Raw genomic sequence first — 23,134 nt, forward strand, 5'->3', positions numbered from 1 at the left:
AATATTTGTAATCCAACTATTAAATAATTCACAAAGTGTGCTTGCTTTCTGACGGCTAGGTGGGTCAGCACACCTGGAAGCAATAGCTATTTACACAACAAGGATGAAAATATAGAAGATATGTGCTAGGATTCATAAATCGTTTTCATGGTAACAGCTATTTTGGAAGTATCTCTGTTCCACACTCTTTAAAAGCTGCCTTCCTAGATTTATGCCTGTGAACCTTCTCTTTTTATAGTATTTTTTAAAGAAAAGTGATTAAGTAGTAGGCAAATTGGATCCTCAAATCAATGACACAATGAGGTCAGTAGGAGTTGTACATCCACCTGCAAAGAACATACCACATAGAATATGCAGGAAACGTTCACCATTTGTGATAATTATATGCACAATCCCTTTTCCCCCTGACCTACATTAAAATAATGCTAAGGTTGCTAAGATAAGCACCCTAAACTTAAGAAAAGCTGAACTGAGATTGTTAGTGCAAAGTTAATTCAGCCCCCTAGTGCAATTTAGTCTTCAATTCTTTTTTTAAGGCTCTACTATTTTTCTCCATAGAATTTTGCTTCATTTATTGCAGAGGTTGCTCTAGGGATTAATTTGAGTTATATAGTAAAGGAGACTGTCAGTAGAATTCCAGCTTCATTTCCTGCAGTAATGGGAAACAGTGTAGTAAATGAAGCAGATGAGTGGCTCTATCCCTTTCTTTCCATCACACCTAGATCTATTCCCTTTTTCCTTATTTCCCTGACTCACATTCTTTGTCTCCCAGTTGCAATGTCTTTACCAGGCATTTCACCCCTTCCCCAAGATTTCTCTACTACAGAAACAGCATCTGCCTACAGACTGGTACAGTCACCTAAACATGAGCAATGGTGAAAGGCTTCCTTCACGCAGTCTGGGCAGCTGAAGGGAAAACATAACATCAGAAGAAAAAGAGACAGGTATATATAGCATTCTATACATGCCATATAATATTCTTAGATATATAAACAGTGGGTACTACCCATCTGGGGAGGAGGAAACTCTCAGACTTTAAGCATGCTCCCCACGTTTCTTCAGGTTCTTCACCGAGTTCATGGAGAGAGCTAACTGAACTCAGACTGCTGGACAGTCTTATTAGAAATGCTTCAAATGTGTTTATATGTGGGTCACTCCAAAAGTAATGCCTCCTATTTATTTCCATGGAAACTACAAAGAGCACAATAACACTGGTAGATAAAGCACTTTTTCATTTACAAAACACTTTTTCCAACAGTCACTATCATTAGCTATGCATTTTTGCCAGCTATAAGTAAGAGCCTGAATGCTGCGCTTGTAAACATCTGCACAGAGGAGATGACCCTCTGTCACCACTGCTGTAGCACACCATACACCACCTCACTGTGCTCATATCTATAAATGTTCAGTAAGCATTAGCAAATGTCAATGGGTGCCATTTTTTCCCCACATGAAAATTTCAATGACACTATCTTTATTTCATCTACAGTTCCATGTCATATTCCATTTTGTCAGATTATCCCTCTTCCGCCTGTCACACAGCAACAAAATGCAATGAAATACCGGTGGGAAGGTTCCACCACTGCTGCCATACTACTGACATTCACCTCTGATACCATGGGCCAACATAAAATAGGAGGCATTACTTTCAGAGCAGCCAACTCATAATTAGTATTAGTAACGAATGTAACATAAACAGTTAATAACCATAGTTATATTACAATGACCGTTTCAAGTTTTATTCAGCAAGGACTTCTGAATCAACTGATGCTAAGAAGCAGTAAGAGGCCAATGTCAGTTCCATACATGACCTCATCAAGACAAACGGATACAGGTTTTATTTAAATAACCATCTATGAGTTAAACATTTAGGAATTGCTATTCAATCTGGACCTACTATGTCAAGAAAAAAAATTAAAGAAATTAATAAAAAGAGCTGTCTTTTTAATGCCCAGATGCAATACTGAACTTGCAAGGGTGTAGGCGACAACCACAGAAGCATGAAGCAATTATTGAACATTAGAATCACAAACAGATCAATATACAATTGGAGGAGTTAATAGCATATACAGTGATGCCTATTAATTGAACTCAGTTTATCTGAAGCTCGTGTGATACATTTTGGTAATAAACCTAGAGTCAGATTCAGCTGGAATACTATACAGAAACAGCAGTCAGCTAGACTGAAAAAAAACCACCACCAATTGTTTCCTTGTACTCAAATTTGGGACTAATAACAGCATGTGTTACTCTTCCAAAAAATTCTGTTCTACATACATTTCTCGAGTTCAAAGTACAGTATGGTAACTATCTCACTTAGTTTAAGTCATTTTCCCTGAAGCCTGTAAACTCCATGAAGCAAGGTTATCTGACTTCTCATTGTGCAACAGTTTTCCCAGTTTTCAAATAAGAACAGAAACATTTAATTTTAAAATGAAAGTTTATTTGCAGTTTCATATCTTAGATCTAATGCATTATTTTGAATAGTCATGATGGACAATTCCACAAGAAGCTAGAGAACTTGTGAAAAATCACCTCCATTTTCTCCATGATGCTCAACACATGCCTATATACAGTTAATTTCTGGAAACTGAGATATACACTCCAAATTCATGCTTCTTGGAATCCTTCATTTATCTGAGTATGTATAATCCTTTTATAAGATAGTAGAAGAAAATAAGCATCTTACTAGTTGATACTTCTCTTTGTTCCTCCCTCTTAGTTTTTCGGATTTGTCTTTAATCACCATTTTTAGCCTCCCTTTCCACAATTTAACCAATACTTCTTCATTATCTTATAAACAATATACAGTATACAAGTTGGAAAACTCCATTTGTCTTATCAGGAACTGTAATGGCAGGGTCATTATCTAATTCATATTTTTCCAGACCATATCAAACAGTCGCCTGAAAAACACTGATCCTTATTCATCACTTCAGAGGATAACTAAATTGCAGGGGTTGGAATGGACCTTTGAAGATCAGTGAAGTTCAGCCCCCCTGCTAAATCAGGTTCCCAACAGTATGCTACACAGGACAGTGTTCAGGTCTATTCTGAATATCTGCAGAAAGAGCCTCCACATCCTCTCCAGGCAGCCTATGCCAGTGTTTTGTCACTCTCTCAGTAAAGATGTTCTTTCTCGTGTTTGAGTGGAACTTCCCTTGTTCCAGTTTCTGACCATTGTCCCTTGTTCTATGGCTGCACACCAGTGAAGAGTATACTCCCATCAAACTAACTCCCACACTTTAGATATTCACAAACAATACTGAGATCCCCTCAGCCTTCTCTTCCACAGGGAGAACAGCCCCAGGTCTCTCAGACTTTCCTCACATAGAAGATGCTCCAGCCCCTCATCATATCTGTGGCCCTCCACTGCACTCTTTCTAGAAGACCCATTTGTTTTCAACTGGGGAGCTCAGAACTGAAGATGGTACTTCAAAAGTGGTCCCACCAGTGCAGAGCGAAGGTGGAGAATCACTTAAGCAGTTCCCCAAACCAAAATTTTCATGCTACAAAATTTTAAATTCATAATTGAGAGAAAGAAACTAAGGTTAAAAGCATGATTTATTATACAGAACCCTTTAGAAACTGCCAGTCATATATAAAAATATTTTCAGGTTTTATAAAGTAAATTTGGTAAACCTATGCTCTAATATGACCAATCTAAACACTTTTCCAATTTGCATCATACTGTACAAGTCTCAGGCACATTGAAAATGTTTATTTCTAGTGTGTGGTCTAGAGAGATTCATTAAATCTGTAGGGCTTAAGTAGCTCATAAAAACAAGACAGCAAAGATGCATATATCAAACATCTCAAATTGCGACTAACAGAACAAGATATAACATATGTCACCAGAACTAGTGACTGCTAAATTACGACATTCCACAGTTTTAACCATTTTTTTTTTTTTTGCATAATAAATCATAGACTTACACTGGCTAAAGCTTCCAAGCTTTCTTAAAATAAATGTAGGCCTTTAATACACTTTTCTGAAGAAAAGATGGGGAATATATTGGAAGTCAACCTTTTCTCATTCACACTTCAGTTTTGAAAGTCCACCTTAAATCCCAGTTCAATTTACTTCAGACTTCCTCAGTAAGTTTCTGACAGCTCTCTTTTTTGGACTACATGCTGAAACTGCTAAGACTTACAGCTACTTAGCTTCTGATGAGATTTATTCTTCCTTACAGGAACAAACATGCACGACAGGTCCTTTCTCCATGCTTGGTATTCTAGACTTATTTCATTTGGTCTTTTTAGAAAAATAGCCTTATCTACACAAAGAGCCTCTAATTCCACATATGACCACTTCAGAAATAGATGACAGTCCAGGAACATAATTCTTAATCTCCTTATCAAGGTGTTCAGCATCTGTGTTTTCCAATTAAGCTCCACAGGCAACAGAATTTGAGAATACAGCAGAGCTGCTTTTGTGTGCCAAAGTTAGTATTATTCTTACCCTGTCTGGAGCACCTGTGCTGAGCATTTGCTGAAGCACTCATCAGCCTCCTGAAGTTATGCTAGGGATAGGCTTTGAGCATCCATACCTACAAGTAAGCAATCTTTGAAACCCAAAAAAACATGATCAGATGAGGAGGCAACAATAATCTGGTTCTTCTATTTAATAATCAGAGACATAGCATGAATAGACAGTCACTTAAAGTAGAAAAAAATAGAGAAACGATTTTAAGAAGACTGAAAAGCCAAGTATCTTCATTCTGAACTCCTTCTGGGAGATGAGTGATTTGAAACAAGAAATCATTGTATAAGGAGCATTCACCACTGTCATTTCCTTCCTTAAAGGAAAGAAAGGAAAAATGTACTTTTTTTTTGTGGAAGAGATACATGCAAATTTATGTTCAGAAGGCTCAGGGCTACTGAAAAATCAGATCAAGTCAATGAGGACACTTCAAGGCAGACTGGAGAGCTAGTAGCAACAAGGAAGAAGCCTCTTCTGACAGCATTTTACACTGAAAATTAGCATTCCAGCTTTTGGGAAAATCTATGTCTACTTCATTCTATGTGCAATTAAGCTTGTAAATTCCTAACTAGTTAATAAATGTCTAATGGGAGTATAACCACGCTTTTCAGCTTTACAATGTTGAAGCTTTTAGGACACAGGACTAAGTAACTAACAAGAACAAGACTAAAATAACAACAACAACAAAGTCAACCTTCAACTGCCCAGATACTTTACCATTTGTTTGTATAAAATCAATATCCTTGTTAGAATTAGTTGTTAAAGACAAGAGAACCATCAGAATTTAAAAAAAAAAAAAAAAGACACCACACACACACCAAGAAACCCCATGAATTAGCTGTCTTTTTTTATGGCGTTGATTTCAGTTCATTTTTTAAACGTCTTCTTTGACTTCTGAGGTATTCATTTTCAGCTGTCCATTATTTTTGGAGATTATCACTTAAAACTTTCAGAACTGTCTTCTGAAGTATAATTGCTGCCACTAGGAATGAGATCTACAGACTTTATTCTTTTCAGAACATGTGGGGAAAAGAAGAATTGTTGCATGATTACTACAAAAATCGAAGGAATATGTCTGCATCTGTGAATCTTCCCACCTGCTCCAAAGCTCTATAAAATAGAGTCATCAAAACCACTTGTTATAGTGGACAAGAACTTGGAAATCTGTATTTGAAAAAGAAAAAAATGACAGCAAATAATGTTTCAGGCTTCCTGCATTTTTGGTGCTTGACAATGGCAATACAACCATCAATCTGCATGTCTTGTAGCTGTAGATCGTTTTGTTTCATTAAAAGAACATTGTATTTACAAAATAAAAAACAAACAAACAAAAGAAAAAGCTTTAAAGTCTTAGTAACACCAGTCTTTTCATCATAAATTAGCCAGTGCACGAACACAAGAAGTTTGAAGAGAACAATTATAGATTTTCACACTATCCTTAAGGATACAAAATAGTACTTGCGCATTCACTGCATATTTATGCACATGCATTTCCACAAACATCTTGAGGTCTGTTTGGTTATAGAAAACATGATAATCAAAGGTTTAGTTTTGGTGAGCTGGAGAGGCGATTTGCATGCACAATTTGTAAATGAATTATGTGTGTCCACCTGTGACTTCAAATATACTCTGGAAATAACTTGGCTACATGGCAGTTATTTAGCATCTCTGAGTCCTCTCCTGTAAATGGAAAATGACAGAACATGAAGGAAGGCATTGGTCCCTAGGAATAGCAAAGAAATGCCCAAGGCCAAGGATACCACGCCAAGCTAAAAGCATTATTGGCAGGCATGTTCAAGCCGTGTGATGCCAAGCTACACCATACACGGATGCACAGTCATGCATGCACATTCATCTTGCCAGAAGTAACAACACTATCATCTGAATACACGGATTCACACTAATAGATATGTAGTCAGAAAGAGAAAGCATAAGCAAAAGATATCTGCCTCGAATGTATACAGTTTTCAGAAATCTCTTTTACAATGGCTGGTCCCTCTGAATCCCATTAAGTGACCACGTAAAACAGCAGAGCATTGAAAGGTACTCAACAAAAACCCATTAGTAACATTTAATGTCAAAGCAGCTTGTCTTTTCTTTGCTGCTTCAGGAGATTTAGAAATACATAACCAAAATACCATGTAAGAACTAGTACCAAAATATCAGTAAAACCATTTATCAGCCACAGGTATAAATAAAGACAAAATTACATAAGCATAAACACGCATCCTCATCATCACAAAATATTATGGGAATGTCCTTCATTCTTACTCAGTAGTGTTCTGTGATTCTAACTAAGCAGAAACTTATTTTGTTTATTTTTCAGATCACCTTGTAGATGGGAAAGAAACCTTTATACAACTAGATAGAAGCTCACACTAAAGTTTGGTCAGATTAAAAAAAAATACATTAGCATACATTAGCACTGTCATACTACTCTTAATACTGACTAAAATTAATTTGAACATTCATCATTCAGTACTGAAAGACATCATTAGTACCACACATACACAAAATCCCTAAGAGGGTCTAGAAGTGATACAATTACCAAGTCAAATTACATTTCCTTCATTTCCCTAAATTCTTACAGTATATCTCATCACAAAACCCTTTATCATGGAAACTACCCTCAAATAACATTTTTTTTCTGAAGTCAATACAACCTATTTGTTTCACTGTTAAATTAAGAAAATTCCTGAAAAATGAACTCTTGGAAAATTCCAATTAACTTTTTTTTCTTATGGTGAGAATTAATGAATCCTTTTAATTCACAAACGTTTCATCCTCCTAGATCCATGACAGCTACTTGGTCTCCCACTGTAGGCAATGGAAGAAGAGCTCCAGCATCTGTCCAGCATCCTACAAAATCTATTTAAAACGGGGACAATTAAGAATCTTCTCTTCCAAGTCCTCTAATGATAAGAAGTCATCACTGTCAGCTTAGACTAGACAACTACCTTCAGGATAGTTAACTCAGCTGATAACAATGGCGTACTAAATTTCAAATACATCTATTCAGTATATAATGAGAATGGGCTTGGTACCATCCTGAGCAAGCTTCCTGAAAGCCACTACACCAGAACAGCAAAGTACATTCCTATTTTTATTCCCTGTCTAGGAAGACAAAGCTGCAACACTGGATCAGGCTTTCCATCTAGCAACTTTTCTTTAGTCACATAAAGAATGCGTTCAGATTACCTCCATCTCACAGCTTCTCTAATATGAAGAAAACTTGCCCTTCAGTCATGTGTACATACAGTCTGATTTTAGCAGGATGCATGCCCAGCACATAGTGAAAACAAGGCACTTCTGAATGTGCTTCAAGCTGGGCACTGCTGACATAACCAGTCATTTACAAATTCAGACCTGCATAAACAGTAATAATAATTTAGCTATTCAGTTTTGCCATTCACCCAAAAAACTTGGACAGGTATATTTTATCAGGTATTACTTCCCACACATACCTAAGATGAACAAGATTGTTAAGCATTTATGATGTCAATACCACTACATTTTCATCATATAAAACTTTCCAGCATCTAGTGTAGTATGCATCAAGCTGTTTTTCACAGTAGCATCTGTCTTGGATAATTCTGTCTCTGGCAAAATAAAATAAGAATTAAAGAAAAAAAATAAAAGCAGCTCTTCAGTAACAAAATAATCATAGTAGCACACTGACCACATCTTGAGTTTGGGCATATGTCCCAAGTATATCTATTCTGAGAGCAATGAAGCACAAACTAGAATTGAAAGGAATAATATGTTACCATCTTCTACAATGGAAGGCGACTGCTGTGCAGTTCTCTCTACTGTTCTTTATGGGGGAAAAGAAAAATCATGTTTGAACATTTTACCTGTAGCAAGATTACTGCTACTGCATTGTATGGTACTATTAGCATATTAATAAAAAGGATTTACTTAAACAATTAAAAAAAAACAATCCCCACAATCTACTGAAAACTGAAACAGTACTTAAAAGATTTTATTAAAAAAGCAGAAATACTACTTGCAACAAGTTGTTGTATTATTCTGAATTACTCTTGCAGTTTATGCCTGCCATCCCCTCAAAAAAAAAGTTCAATTTTAATGAATTTTACAGTTAAATCAGCTCAGAAAGTCAAAATATGTAGATAAAAGGTAGAAAAAAATATATATCATATGTGTGAACTACTTTAAGCACGTTTCTGTAGATTTCTGTTAGTCATCCACAAGAAGTATTTAAATGCTCCACTCCCCAATAAGTACAGAAAACTTAAATCCAAATTACTTGCATAAACAGTTTAAATTATTTCTAGCTTGTATAAAGCTGTTCATCACAGGAATGGACACAAGAAATTTAGAAGGTTATATTTGGTTCTGTAACACTCAGAATTAAGAAATGCCTTCCTATTTTGACAAAGATTGACATGTTTGAAGTGTTCCACATCAAGTGATTTCAGAAATGACTGATTTCCTGCTGGTGAACAAGTAGTAAATGTCTATTGCTTAGAAAGTTTTATTTTGAAATGCTTTATTTCACTAATATTCAGTTGGGGCAGGGGTCTGAAAAAGGTATCAGCATTCAGTGTTCAGTTCATGTGACTAGTGTTTTTCACATGGAACTTCTACTTGCTCTTGCAGCTATTTGATCTGAACTTACTTTTTGTATATGTAGTATAGTACTGCTAAGATAAACAATGCTGACTTACAAGTTAAAGTGTCTTGGATATTTTTTTCCAAAGTTAGTTTCGAGACAAGCCAAAATCTTGCTACAATAATAAATAGGTAACTAAAACCTTTCACTAGAATTGCTTAGACTAAAGCTTGAAGTGTCTATTCAGGTGTTATAGGAGTTTTTAGAGTTTGGGAAAAAAAACACACAATCACGCCCTTTTCATAAGCTACCTGAAATGCTTCAAGTTCACTCAATTTCTGGTATACTTTTAAAAGCAAACATATCAAGCATATCAGTAACATGTCTGAAGAGAGATTCCCAGATCAGGTGTGGCATATTTCTCTTATGAAAATAATCACATACAGTGAAAGGTTTTCCAGGATATCTTACCGTCAAAAATAATTCTTTGCACAACAGCCATGTGACAACAGTATCTCATGCTTTTATTTCAAAAGCTTTTTTTTTTTTTTTCATTCTACTAATGAGTACACTTCCATTGATACAGTTTATCTCAACTTCAGAGGGATTTCCAGAAGCTCAGAGACTGACACAGTTACCACGGGGGAGATATCAGTGCTTATTCATCAGCCCCCATCATGCTTTCCTGGAGAACAAAATAGAATTGGACTTCATTCACTGAAGAACAGCCAATTAAACCCCTGAATCACTGTGTTAAGTCATCCTGGTCAATATGGCCATATCTTCTCTATTGTATTAATGAGTTATTTTTTGACTCAGTGCAACAGATCTTTAGCCCTTTCAGTATGTTGCATGCTATTTGACTACTTGCTTTTTAATAAGAGCTTACTGTTCCACATTTCATTTTATTTCCCTGCCCCTCACTATTTTATAAGCATGGGAGAGAAGGTAAGGTATAATAGTACAAAATCTTCATTCAATCAAGTTGTAATACAGCCATAGGTAAAAAAAGAAAAAGAAATCTAAGAATAATATTTGGACTTCCAAAGAAAAGAGTAAACATTGCCTCAGTTCTCTGTAAATATGACATCATGCCCTTAAACATATGATGCAGACTTTGTATTTCCACAAAATATCTCCCTTCTCTAGGGAGGACTTCTATCAAAAATGCCAAGAAAACAATTGTTAACATACTGCACATGACATATACCTGATGTTACATTAAGAACTCTGCTCCGACAGAAAAAAAAAAGACTGAAACCAACACCCGGAACAATAAATGTTTTGGTACTGTGGAAAAACTTTCAATTGAAAGGTACTAGGTCATTGCAGTTTTGCATTTCAGCTCTTGCAGCTGAATCTCCCTCCCACAGAAGGATGCTGCTACAGAGCCTGTGGGTGGGGAAATGAAAGCAGAGTTAATTGCTGCAGGAGGGGCCCCATGAGCTGCCCTCCCGCAGCCGCCTGCCCAGCACCTCGGGCCCTGCTTGAGGAGAGGCCTGCCACTGAACAGATTGGCCGCTGTGTGTCCCAGTGTCACACGCATAGCCACCATCTGGAAACAAACAGCTCAATCATGAAAGAGTAAAGATAACAAGGAAAATTTGAGCTCCTTGATCAAAAAATAGGAGATACTTGGTTATCTCCCTATTACTCCTGTTCTAAGCCACAGTGAAGATGCAGTCTTTATCTCTCTTTACAAGTATCCTTTTAAGAACTACATTAAGAGCATCGCCACTTGAAAACAAAGTCAATTATGTGAGGCAAGGGCTAGTAACATTGTTAATCTGATGTCTGCACCCCAGTAAGCGGTACCATGGACAGAGCAGGCACATAGACCTGCAAGTTTCACAGGAGAATGCTGGTGAGACTCCTAGCACGTGGTTTGACATACTAAGCTGAAGGTCACAAAATCTCTCCCAGAATAATACTCAAGAGAAACAGCAGTTTCAGAAATCAAGTTCTGCACATCATTTGGAATCAGATTTTGGCCTTCACCCAGAACAGTCAGCTACCACTTTATTACAGCAGCTAATTGCCATTTAGCTAGGCCAACGTCATAGCAACTGCAGCAAATGCCTGGGCCTGGCTGTACCCACAACAACTAACATGAGCTGGCCAAGCTGCTCCTCAGCTTCAGGAGTTCACCTGTAACAAGACTGACCACTTCTATGGTAGCCTGATGCTAACTGCACTCCACATTCCCAATGGTTTTCATAGAGCCAGGAGGAAGAGAAAGTCATTTCTGGTGACAATGCCAGGGCACTCTTCCATCTCTGGCTGTGCTCAACACCCACATCAGAGTGAGGGAGAGACCACTGCCTATTCACAGGAGGATCTTGGAAAAACAGCTGGAAAAATGTTGCAGAGCAAAATAACCAGATGGAAGATTGACCTGGGAACTCATTACAGCCAGTGCTCATAAGAAAAGATAAACCAGTAGCAGTTTTAAATACATACATAAAACATATAAACACACATATATATAATCATGATGAGACATAGAAGCAAAGACTATTTGCCCTCATTAAAAAGTGTTTTTACTTATTCACTACCCCAGGTTTCTAACAAGTTTTCCTCTGCTACTAACAACTTCTGCATTATTTCCACAATGGCCAAAGTATAATTGGCCTCTTTCACATGGGTGAATATCAACATATAGAGGGGAAAAGTAGGACAGGGAGAGAATGCACATAACTGACAATTTCCATATTCACAGAGAAAACAGTTGTACTCTGACAGTATGACAGATTTGAGATCTACTGTTCTGTATCCATATATAGTTGACATCTAGCTTATGAAAGGTTCATTAAGCTACGAGAACATCATGTTTACCTTGTAATTCAAAGGAGAATAGAAATGAAGAAGAAATCCTGGTGACGAAAGAGATCAACCATTTTAATGTGATGTAATTTTTCCAGAGTATTGGATTTTTCTTTCTAAACCACTCAAATGTTAACAGTCTTAGACCTAACATGAGGATATGATTTCTTTTATATGCAGTACTGTGAAATTAACAGTCATTTTCAAGTTTTTAGGGGAAGAAATTGTTTAAGCCTAAAATATACATCCTATTTTATTCTTCACATTGCCAGCTTCTGTTTTATCTTAATGTAGCAAAGCTTTTTCTGGCCTGCTTTTTCTTCATAGCACTTCATTAAAACAAATACTTTGCACCCTGAAGCTTTAACATCACCATGTATTCCCATTAAAAGAGATGCAGTGCCATGAATTTAAGGGGGTCAAATTTTACCAGGATCATCTGAATAGATTTCTATGTACGAATTACATACAAAATCTATTTAAATAGATTCTGCACATCAGCTCAGAAAATGATTTCATCTCAGTCAAAATCACAGCCTTAAAATATGTTATAAGGGAGGAAGGAAAGCAAGAAGGAACCAAGCTAACCTCCAAAAGCACAATATCTGATTCAGATGCAAGATGTAATGCAGCTCTGAGGAGGCAAAAAACACACACACTACAGCAAGGTCTGAGCTGGTGTACAGAATGTAAGGTGTCTCATTTCATGTAATCCCATGTCTATATTTCTGTCCATTCATATCTATTAACACATAGAAAGGTGGGCAAGTTTAATGACACAAATAACATTATTTGTGGATATAAAGTTTCTTTCCTAACAGATCTGTGGATTCTGCAAACTTCCACGTTATTTTACTATATAGTATATCAGATGTAAGTTTTGCACTAAATATTCTTTTTCAAATCTACTCTCTTGCATAAAGTTACTGCACTATTTGGATTGTCATTTCTCCTTACAAATCACATACACTAATACTAGCCACAGCAAAATAAACAGTTTGAACTGGATCTCAATTGGGAGCTTTCAAGATATACCCGTCTTTTGGTTCAATCACTGTTTCTTTTTTTAATATTACTTGCAACAGTTGAAAGCAATTTTGAGTATTCATCATGTACTACTAGTTTTAAATACATCTAATTATCCACAGAAAAGATGCTATTGTAATTATTGTTATTAACTTTAATTAATAAAATTAAGTTTTAAATTTTAAAGTTTTAATTAATTAAATTTAATTTAATTTAATTAATAAAATCTGAGTTCAATTTTCAGTCTTAGCCCATGCTCCCTACTAAGGCATTAGGGACATCATTCAGAATTCAAAGGGCCCGTGTTAGGCATCTAAAAATTAGTTGATTACATCTTATCTAGTCATCCCATCTTCTTTATACAAGAAAGGAACAGATACTTCCAGAGAGCAGTCTAACTCACAGTAATATAAATGTCCAAATTTGGTCAAATGAATCACCTTTTGAGGGTATTTAAAGTTAATTTAAAGTTAAATGAGATTAATTCCATCCTCAGTCTCCCTGTCATTCATTGATCCCCATCTGTGAAATGGGATTTATATTTCACCACATCAACAGGATACATAAGAGGCCTACCTTGCACTACTCATGCTCCTAGGTAAGTATTATATAAACAACCATCTGATCTAAGATTTGTATTTATTTACAAAAAGGTAAACATGAGAACTTTACCTCAAATCTTTAGCACTACTTTTAGGACAGGCTATGTAGGGTTTTGGCTTTAAGTTTGTTTTACCCATTTACAAATATCACATCAGACTGACTAGTTGCTTCTTCTGTAACAACAATCTCAACAAAATAGGGAACACAGATCTCTGAAAACTGCATCCATCACCAGACAGAGAACTGGCTTTTGTACAGGAAAAGCTGATGTAGCAGAACTTTGCTAATTCCTCTATCACAGAAACATCTAAAAACTGTTTTCTGCCAAGAAGTAGCTAGCCTTTTAAACTCATTCTAATTGCAGCAGTACTTATCTGCTTTATGCCGCGTAAATTCCCTCCTGGCCACGTAAGACTAAAATCCAGTTCCCTTGCACCATCTCTCCTGCAGGTAATTCAAATCTCAGTTGTGAACACGGTATTATTCATAAAACAGCTTTCTTTATGAGCAGGCCAAACAGTTTACCCAGTTTTCAGCAAAAATTCTCAGGGAAAGTAGTAAATCAGATAAGTGGACAACAGGAAAATCCCCATTCCTGCCCTCCTCTTCCCATTTAATACTGATATATAAGAACGTTTTACCAGGATGAGAGTAAAGAGGTTGTAAAGAATAACTCAGACGAGTTTCTATCGAGAGCTCTAAATTGAGGGCCCAAGTAGCCATATCTGAACAGTGAAGGTTTAATGACCAGCAAAGTATAAATCATGTCTAACCAAATACCTAACAGAAATGTTCACTATTTCTCAGAACTTTCATACATGAATAGAATTAAAATCTCTGCAAAAGAGACAGCCGATATCGTCACAGCAATGAACTGTTTGTTCAGCTCTGGGGGCCTAAAATAACGTCACTTTTTCTACATTTGGACTAATGATTATTTGTTTTGCCCAACAGGCCAAATCCTCAGTCAAAGATCCGGATCCTATTATGTTAGGCACAGTACAAATACATTACAAACTATGTCAGGCCCTGTTCTAAAGAGACTGCAAAAGCAAACACTGCTTCTCACAAACATGGAGCGATTCTTGATGAAACAGCTGTCACTAGTTACAGACCACATTCAGAATTCACAGTGTTAGGAGAGGTAAGCCATTACTCCTTGCACTTTTTATTTATTCCTTAAAACAAACAAGGAAAAAAATCCACCCACCGTACTTTAGGATGTATGCCACAAAAAATACTGAAATGCCACTTTTGATTTTTCCTACATATCAAGGCAAGAAAGTAGCCCTACAAAACCATAAAAGGTTTAGAAGCCTAAATAAATATTTTAAATGATGGTGACAATAAACTGAATATTCCATAAAAGGACAAATCATGTGTAAATGACTTGAAAAAAATAAAATAAAAACATAGGGATATAATTCAACTCACTTAATGAAACAAAATATGATTAAAAAGAATTCTGGTTTAAGCCAGCCAGAACTGGCTGCAAAGCATTAGAACAAGTCTGATGGAAAAAAAAAAAAAAATGTGGCCTGAAGCAGTTGCTTCAGTGTGTCCATGGTAGACCAGTCCTGTGTACTTTATCTAGGAGGAAAAAAAAAAAACAAAAAACACAAAATGTATTTACTACTCCTGCAACTGCTTACCCTTGTTCACACTTTGACTGTACACACAAGTAAGCATGCTGGCCATAATAAACTGAATATCTCTGACCAAGCTTGGCACTAGTTGCAACTATCTACAGGCCTCTGTTCACCTTTGCAATATCCTTCCAAATTCACATTTTCACCTACTTCTGAAGCCAAAACAGTGAAAATACTGCTAAAAGTCTGTTGTTCCTGACAACCTCCCAACTCCTCCAAAACTGATTACTTTTCTTCGTCATAGAAAAGGTCACAAAACTGAGTGGGAGAAAGCCATAACACCACTGACTAAGGAATGCCAGGTGATGATTTTTTCCAGCAAATAAATTAGCTTCACCCCCTGAAATCAGTTAACAAGTGTTCAGTTGTTCCGAGATAAGAAGAGCTGAACATCTGAGCCACTCCTAAGAGCCAAATTTCAACTCAAAGCAAAATTAAATACTCCCAGTATCACCTTGACACTGAGTAAATTTAAAAGCCATAACTAGAGTAATACTGACAAGTTTTATTGGAACTGTACTGATAAAAAATAAACAAAAAGTTCACTTTAATTTCAGGATGCAGAAATCCTACAATTCAGCCATTTTTTTTTTTCATCCCCCGACAAGAACGTGTTTATTTCTCATCTCTTCCTGGACCTTGCAAGGATGTATCTGTCAATCCAAAGATACATTTGTGAGGATACTCTCAAAGATACTTGGCTAGCCACTTTGGTAAGATTGTATTCTTCTCATAAAGGTCACCCGTTAAGCTACTGGTACCAGCAGGTGGAAAGAGGAACAGGGAAGCCCCCAGCCAACAGAAAGTTATCCAGGACAGTGCAAGACAGCATGCACCACACAGAGCACTCTGTCTCAGATGCCAGGCACAAGGCCTGCCACCTGCAAGGCTAGCTCCAGAGCAGCTTGGCAGAATGCAGTCCTTCAGGCAGCACTGTTATTTTTGGGCATCTGCATAAGAGGTACTGTAACGCAGGTCCGGACCAAACTCATGAGATGTAGTATATTGGTCCTCCCACACTTGAAAGAATATGATACATTCACCTTTTAAAGAGAATTCCTGTTATTAAATACATTATTTTTGAACACGTCTGAGGAAGAATAATAATTACCGTTCTATTTATTTCAGTGGGGTTTAAGTCACATCTCAAAGAATAAAGCCAATTAGACACGTACATAGAAATTTCTTCTAAGTAAGGTGAGACAAAATAGGATTATAAAACACAAGGACAGCTTAAGAGAAGTTTAGACAGCACTGTATCTTCATGCTACAAGAAGAATGTGTCAGAATACCTTCTACAAATAATAATAATAAAAATCTCATCCAAGACTCAATTGTCGTTAATGGCAGCAAATTCAACAGGTCAGCAATTCCATGGTCAGCATGCCAATTCACCATCTAGCCTGTTCTCATGGATTAATATAAACTAAAAACCACTTCCTCCAGCAACTTCTGTATCAGAACTATGATGGGATAATGGTTGGATTAGATGATCCCAGTGGTCTTTGCCAACCATAAAGACTCTATTCTATAATTCTAACTAGAACTTGTACTTAGTGTAGTTAAAAAGAGATGGAAGACTAATCTATTACCTTCAAGTAGAAAATACCATCTCCTCAGTAAGCTGCTTGATACACTTACTATCCTAATAGATAAAAATCAGTATCTCTAAGTTTGAACTCCTCCAGCTTACAAGCCCAGACAGGCTGCCACATGACACATTACTACTAACAGTGTTTTCACTAAGCAGGAACCAAGGAAGGTCCTGGCATATTCTCCTTTCCAAAGAGAATGCAAAGCTTGTTGGAATCTCATTAATGTGTGCATCTGGGACATCTCAAAACATGTTACCAGATCTCTTCTCTAAACTAATTCTAGTTGCCTCGCATTCCCCTTGACACTGGGCAACTTCTTTACTTCCAACGATTCAGCATTTATGACTGCAAATGACTTCTGAGCAATGACAGATGCTGTTCCCTGAATGTAATCCCTAAGCCTTTTCACAGAGTGACTCCCAGTAACTTTCTTTAAATTAAAACAAAACAAAAAAAAAAAACTAGAAGTAGGCAAAAATACTATAGTTTTCTTTGTTGAGGTATACACTGAAATGTAGTAGGATGAGAAACCTGCTGAAGACAGTCTATCATAGCATTTTCTCCAATTTTAGCCTCATGAATATGGATTCTGTCTCTTATTCCAGATCATTGTTAAAGACAATGAACAGAGTTGGTATAATAGAGATGGTGATTCCTCATTGCCATAGATTGCTCTGAAAGTAATGTCTCCTATTTATTCGCATGGAAACTACAACAGATGCTAAAAGCACTATAACACTACTCAACAGTGGCATGGTTTTATGATTTATGATTTTTTGTTATCAGCATTCCACACCACAATATCATGTAGTCCTGTGGGAGTTAAAGAGTTAATACTCCAGTTCCATGGATTATTGATATTTCTGGGTACCCACATAATAATTTCTGGATACCCACCATACATAACCCTGAGGACTTTGTGTTTCCGTTTTCTATTCAGGGAATAGATAAAACTGTTTGCATGTCGTGAGATGCCCCTTTTTTCCCCTTCTGCTCATCACGGAAGAACACGTGCTCCCTAGTCATCTTGTCTTTACCATTAGAGTAAGGCCTTTGGATTTTGGACACTCATTTTATCTATTAGCTTCAATTCCAATTATACAGTATTATATTGTGTTACCTTGCGTGCTGATATCTTTAGTAAATTAGTTTTCCTCCTCAAATCATTGCTGCTTTTTTGTTTTTAGGCCCATCTCCCTGTCTTCCCCCTTTTCTTCCTCCCTGATTCGTGGGTCTGTGGTCCCCCGACCCCATTAGTCACCAGGCCAAACTAGCCCATAAACCACTGACAGAGCAAGTTCTCAGCTACAAAACACTATTTGTCAACATAGTCACTACAATTAGTTGTGCATTTTCACCAGCAATGAAAAAGCGTCTGCACACCAAACTGATGGAAATCTGCACAGAACATGGCTTGTTTTTCACACTGCTGCCACCACTGCTGAAACACACCACCTACTGCCTCACTGTGCTCACATTCACTGTTTGGTTTCTATAAACCTTGAGCAAGCACTGATGAATTTCAACGGATGCCATCTTTTCCACTTGGAAGAATTCAATGCCACACCTTTGCTTCATCCACACTTCAGTGTCAGACATCCTCTTATCAGACTGCCTCTCTGCTGCCATCTGTCACACAGCAACAAAGTGTAATGGAATACTGGCAAGAAGTATTCCTACTTCTGTACCATACCACCAAGATCCACCTCTGATGTTGTGAGCCAACATAATAAAATAGGAGGCATTACTTTTGGAGCTGACCTTGTGTATTTCATCTGCAACTGGTCAAGGAAAATTTAAAAAAAACTGTTCACGCGGACAATGGTGTCCTACTCCAATACTATTTCTTTACCTAAACATTAGCCTAAGAAATCTTATATCTTTTTCAAGTCAAAACACAAAACTTGCAAAAGATCAACAGCAAAAGTTTGCTCTGCATTTTTAAATGAACACCAATTTCCTTTTAAGCAACATAGATTAGGACGTACTATGCTAGCAACCTCTAGCCTTCAAGTATTTGCCAACAGATCGTGTCTTCTAAGACACTGATTCAGAATGACACTGTGACACTGTAGGATTTCAAGTTGCAGCATTATGTCTTTTAAAGTAAAGTAAAAATAACCACTGTAATTGCCACACAAGCTTTCAAGAATTTACCTCAATTCTATAATTTTATGATAAAATGAAGTAGAAAATAATTACAAAGAAATAATCTCAGTAACTTTGGAAAGGAATAAAAAAATGCATGTAATTAGCAGTTATTAAGTACTCAAAATAAGAAGAGTTATATTTAACGTCCACCTGTCAATGATGTATATACATACATTTTCTAGGCAATGTATCGCTATCAGAAAGTGTCCTGAACCAGGTAAACCAGTCACATAGAGCCTTTGTTTCCACAGTGCTGTCCACAATAGCACTCCAGCCATCCCATCTGCTTCTCCATGGCTATTCAAATACATGGAAATGAGACAGTTTGCTGGCAATCCTACAACTCAAAGCCATGTTGGTTGATGCTTACCAGTTTCCCCATATTGCAACTGCTACACTGATTTTCAACAACACATGGGAACCCGATACCCTTCAGATAAAGAGTATAAAGCAGAACTTGCAAATAGGCTTATCATCAGCTTCATCAAATCATCACTGAGCTGCTTCGAGGCACATACTCTGCTGTATTTGAGGCACTGTAACCTTGGCTACTCTAATTATGGCACATTTGGGTACTCCCATAAAACCTGGCTAACTTATAGGCAGCATCATTAAATACCCACACTGGTTTTAGCTTCTTCTAAATATGTTTTAATTTGCTGAAATATTTTATTAGCATAATTACCCAGTTACTGAAAAACAACTACTTCAGATTATTTCTGGAAACACTTTCTTGTATTTATATGACCTTCCATTCCTAAATAAAGGTATTAGTAGCTCATCAGATAGTAATGCAGCACTGGAGGCACTCTGGATTCACTTTGAATTCTGACACATCTCTCCCAGCATCTTCAGGGAAGGCTGGAAAAGAAAGTGACATCTTGAGTTGGCAAATCTTTCGGAATTTAGAAGATAGCAACATCACTCCTTCTAGGACGGAGAAGTGTTCAGCGCCTGCGATTCTGAGAAAATGGATTCAAGACCAATAATGATAAGAACACGTTAAGAAAAATAGTCAGCTTCCTCACGTGTATTTATAGTACTTGAAAGAACTGGGAAATGCATTGGAAAGTTAAAAACAACAACAACAAAAAAAAAACAACAGACAGCAGCCCACTCTAAAGCATTGTGATTGGGCAGCTATCAAAAGCAGCACTAAGAGTTGTCCCATTAAAGCTAATCCCTTGCATTTAGTCATTGTAAGTCTCAAAATATAATTATTTTGGTATAATTTATTTAAACCAGAAAACTCTTTCCACACTTGCTTGTCCAAAGCACTCTACTGCTTTGCGTGCCTCCTAACTAACGTCACCTGTAGCTGCTTGTATCCTCTCACCAAAAGAAATCACGAAGAGTCGCTGTCTGTTGTTTTCCCTCTAATCCACCTGCTTCGGTATCCGGTATTTTTGCAAGAGATGCAGCAGCATAACCAGCATTTCCTAATCCCCCCTCTTACCATAGGGTTAGGAGGAGTAAAGCCTACTCCAGCGAAGACGACATTTGTACATAAAGATCCTGAAAATATTTGTTAACATAATGCTTTGTTTATTCAGCCTGGCAAATGCTTTAATCTTAACCTCAAGTATCTTTAGTAAATGTCAGTGGTAAACACAAAGTCATCGCTGGCTAACAAGCCTCCCTTACGTGGGTTTCTAATTAAGCTTCTTCCTAGATACAGAGTAACGTTTGAAACAAGCATTTTATAGAGAGAAAGGAAATCAGATGATCACGTATTCCTTCAAGGACTGGCACACGTGTACAGGCACCAGAAGCAGAGGAAAGGAGCTCCTGGGATACGTGCATAACAACTCCTCCACACTTTCATTCTAGAATGCACAGAAACATCATCTTGTTCTTTGTAATAGCACTGAAAACTTCAACATCTCTCCTGCAGCATGTAATACGAGACTGCATATGCCTTTTATGTGGAACTCCCTTCCCAGTACAGATTTCTCTGCATTTCAGTGTGTATATAAATATAAAGCCACACTTGTTTACACAAATACTTTTAAAAAATCATAATCAGATCACTAAATGGGCAAGAAAAACTACAATACGCTAAATTAGAGCTTCATTTTCATGTCAGGAAACATCAATTAACTGAGTTCTGTACAGCTGAGTGGCTTAAGAACTTCTGCCAAGACCCTGAGCTATGACTTCTTTCAAGTCTAACAGCCAACCCTGCCAAAGGACCATAAAAATTGATTTTGTGTTTCCGGTCTCTCTATGCCAGCTGAAAAAGTATAGATTTTTTTTTTCCCCTAGGTTTCTGACAAACCCAGCCTTTCCATATCTCACACCTTTACGCTACTCCGCAAACAAAAGCTGAACATTGCACGGGTTCTTACGGCAGATCCAAGTTATGATTAAGGTGGAAAAAAGTTTCAGATTGTTAAACCAAATCCTGTTTTTATTTTAATCGACAGTTTTGAAAAGGCTCCAGGTCTGCCACCATCACAGGGAGCACTGTGCCCCACTTGCACAGCTGTGGCACACAGTCGGCAAACAGCGACTTTCACATCTGTTCTCGGGAAGTGTTAGAACGGCACCATCAGTCTATAAGCTACCTCTTTAAAATCCAGTATCAACCCTCAAAATGGATTTAGCATCTTTGGCATCAAACATTAATAAGGCTCACTTAGGCACTCTTAATGTGAAGGAAAATTGGGCTCGTATGAAATGGCTACACTGGAACATTTCATGCTTTTGCAAGTGCGGGAGTATGATTATTTCCTACAGTATGTCATTATCTTCTGCCCTGTGGTTCTTTTTTTTAAATTATCTCTTCTCACTCAAGCTGCCTACACTATGTTTTTAAGCTATGTAGTTTTCAATTTATGAATTGCATGCATGCAAATTCTGAGCAACTATAATATGGTCTATTACTGAGCTTCTGGTAAAATATATTCCCCTTGGACACTACTAATGGAACTGCAATTCCAAATGCTTCTAAGAAATATATATATTTTAATATATTATAGGTTTGACTCTCAAGACATAAAATCAGGTCGCTTGTTTCCAAGAAATAAACAAGGAGCAAGAAAACACTATTTCAGACACAAGTGGAATTGCCTCACACTTTTCTGAGCAGGTTTATTTCAGCATGGCAGGAGATAACAGCTTACATACTCACAGAGCAAACGACTTCACTGTCCACTTGTCCCCATGCCCCAGAGCTCCCTCCTCCCAGGGCCATCCCACAACTCTCACCCCACTCAGGACATCCACCCACCAGGGAAGGGACTCCTCCCAGAGCCACAACTATCACCTCATGCTCCTCAGGACTAAGGAACTCTCCCAGACTACCAAGCAATTTACACAGCACGCAATAGATTAGCATAGCAATCACACCACTGCTCCAAGGATCAACACTGCCGGTGCTGACCCATAATCTGGCCGTGGTCTACAACGTGTATGTGCACGCAGAACGACGATGTTCTGAACAAAGGTCAGTTTGGTATTTCAAAGAGAGAAATACTATTGAATTGCAGCGTTTTGCGTTGAGTTTGCAAGGTCATAAACATAAAAAGAGATCCCTCTTTTTCACTTGCAAATGGCTGTTAAATAAGGGAAATAAGAGCTGACAACCCCTTGACAATCAAAAGAAATGATTTCTTTCGATGCCAACATCTGTCTCCAGATTGCGGCCAAGTGCTTTCTGTGCTCATTTAGGACTCCGCACGGAAAGCTTTTCAGTTACATTTACCTAGAGATTTCCCTCCACCACTTTCCATCTGACAGAAATCACTCAGCTGGGTCTGATGAATAATAGCAAAAGGCAGCTCGTATCAGAGATGATTGAATTACAGATTGTTGGAAGTGCCATAAAGCCTCATTCCAATGACTACATTTAATTTACTTACTATACTGACTACCAGAAGCTGGCAGTCGGTTGATATCTTCATTTCAGAAGACTTGAAACAAAAGAAATATTAACATTCCTCGCCACTTTCTGACTACTCTACCTAGAGGAGTTTGATAAGCCAAATTAACTTTTAAACAGAGCACGGATCCTGCACCCAGACCGCGGGAGCGCACGAGGCAGACCAGGAGACATGAGAAATCAAAGCCGGCGGTACGCATAAAGGAGGGGAAACAGCATCCGAGAAACCAATGTGAAATCGCACGGGGTTGAAAAAACGAATTAGCGTGACAGCTTAAGCCAACGGAGGCTTTAAAGAAATAAAAAATAAATAAGCGGGCAGGCGAACGGCAGCGGAGGGGAGGTCGG

The 23,134-nt window shown here is 37.5% G+C and overlaps 1 protein-coding gene across 2 annotated transcripts in view; it reads right to left on the reverse strand.

Moving 5' to 3' along the window:
* Positions 1-23,134, reverse strand: part of SYT1 (synaptotagmin 1) — a 340,150-nt gene that overhangs the window by 316,439 nt on the left and 577 nt on the right. The gene's annotated exons all lie outside the window — the stretch shown is intronic.

Source organism: Cyrtonyx montezumae, unplaced genomic scaffold, assembly GCF_038088225.1.
Source record: "Cyrtonyx montezumae isolate F1298 unplaced genomic scaffold, pur_monq_1.0 scaffold_3, whole genome shotgun sequence".
NCBI classification, from domain to species: domain Eukaryota; kingdom Metazoa; phylum Chordata; class Aves; order Galliformes; family Odontophoridae; genus Cyrtonyx; species Cyrtonyx montezumae.